This window comes from Drosophila erecta, unplaced genomic scaffold (genome assembly GCF_003286155.1).
Source record: "Drosophila erecta strain 14021-0224.00,06,07 unplaced genomic scaffold, DereRS2 tig00000367-arrow-arrow-pilon, whole genome shotgun sequence".
NCBI classification, from domain to species: Eukaryota; Metazoa; Arthropoda; class Insecta; order Diptera; family Drosophilidae; genus Drosophila; species Drosophila erecta.
This window is the reverse complement of record NW_020825232.1, coordinates 241,714-243,888: the sequence shown is the minus strand read 5'-3', so window position 1 is coordinate 243,888 and position 2,175 is coordinate 241,714.

The window sequence follows — 2,175 nt, the reverse complement described above, 5'->3', positions numbered from 1 at the left end:
TGTATGGCTAAAAGAATTATATTTTGTTACGGCTGCGGACTTAAAGAAAAATACAAACCGACTTGTCCAAACTGTAATCCGGGAAACCGACAAAAGGATGTTTCTCTGAGCAACAAGATACATCCGTAGATTCAGAAGTTGCTAAGTCAAAGTCAACCACTGAAGCCCGTGAATTTCAGGAGATAAAACCTTTGGGTCAGCCTGATATTCATTTTTCTTTTATACCCTTACACATAAGAATTCAAAATTACAATAATAAGCGTAGAGAAATATTTAGTAAAGTAGATAGTATAGGAATTCATTTAAAACCCAGACGATCTACTATCCGATTGAGAGAATTTTGGAAGAAGGTTCGTCGTGACCGACAGAAACTTATTTCCGCTATAGTACTTAGCTCTGACCAAAGACTCTATACGGATATCAATATAGAGGGTCAGACTTACAAGGCTTTATTAGATTCTGGAGCAACAATAAGTTGTGTAGGCGGATTAGCTGCACAGAACTTCCTTAAACACAACAACGTAAAAAAATGTTCTGGCGAAATTCGCGCTGCGAACGGAACAAAAAGCAAAGTAGTGTCAAAACTTATAACTTCCATTAAGTATGGAGAGACGATAGACAATCTTGAATTATTTATAATACCGGAACTTCAACAGGATGTATATTTAGGCATTGATTTTTGGCAAAAGTTCGGATTATTAAATAAAATTACGAGCAATCCGACCATTGCTGAATTAGACATCGGTACTTTGGATGATGATGAAGATTCTCCAAAATATCATGAGCTGAACGAAAGAGAAAGACTTCGGCTGGAGACAGTAATAAAAACATTTCCATCCTTTGCTTCCGAAGGTTTAGGTCGTACTACCTTGTCCACACATAGCATTGATGTAGGAAATGCGAGTCCTGTTAAACAACGGCATTGGCCAGTTTCACCTGCCATTGAAAAGCTGATGTTCGCTGAAGTGGATAACATGCTAGCCTTAGATGTTATCGAAGAGTCAACTAGCGCTTGGAGCAGTAATTGCGTGTTAGTAAAGAAAGGAGATTAGTACCGTCTATGTCTTGATTCTAGAGAGGTAAACAAGGTTACTCAGCGAGACGCATATCCTCTACCTCATATAGACGGCATCTTAAGCCGGTTACCACCAGCTAAATTCATAAGTGGTATCGACATGAAGCATGCATATTGGCAGATACCGCTCGACGAAAATTCTAAACAATACACTGCGTTTACAATACCGAATAGACCTCTATATCAGTATAAAATGATGCCCTTTGGTCTCTGTAACGCGGCCCAAACTCTTTGTCGTCTTATGGATCGAGTCATTCCAGCTCATCTTAGGAATAGAGTATTTGTTTATCTTGACGACTTATTAGTTTTGTCTGAGGATTTTGAATCCCATATGCTTTTACTACAGGAGATAGCTTTATGCTTACGTAAAGCAAATCTCACTATCAATGTCAGCAAATCCAAATTTTGTATGAAGGAGATCATATATCTCGGTTTTATAATTGGGAATGGACAAATAAGAACCAATCCAGATAAAGTTAAAGCGATAGTAAAATTTCCACAACCAACTTCGATTAAGCAGTTACGAAGATTTCTAGGATTAGCGGGATGGTACCGACGGTTCGTAGAAAACTTTGCCGCTATTAGTTTTCCTTTAACGGAACTTCTTAAAAAGAAGAATACGCTTGACTGGAACGAAGGGGCTCAAACCGCTTTTGAAAACTTGAAATCATGTCTTACTGCTTCACCAATTCTCATAACACCAGATTTTTCTAAGCAATTCATTTTGTTGTGTGACGCCAGCTCTTTTGGGGTTGGTTGCGTACTAGCTCAGGAACGAGATGGAGTAGAACTTCCGATTTCGTATATGTCCGAAAAATTGTCCAAAGCACAACGTAACTATTCAGTTTCCGAATTAGAATGTCTTGCCGTTATAAAAGGAATTAAAAAATTCCGCGCATATATTGAAGGACAGGATTTCTTAGTCATAACAGACCATGCAGCCCTTCAATGGCTAATGCGGCAGAAGGATTTATCAGGAAGGTTAGCTCGATGGTCAATGAAGTTGAGAGCGTTTACGTTCACTATAAAACATCGTAGCGGTTCTCAGAATGTCGTTGCAGACACCTTATCCAGACAGAACGACCCAGCCATCGATGAAT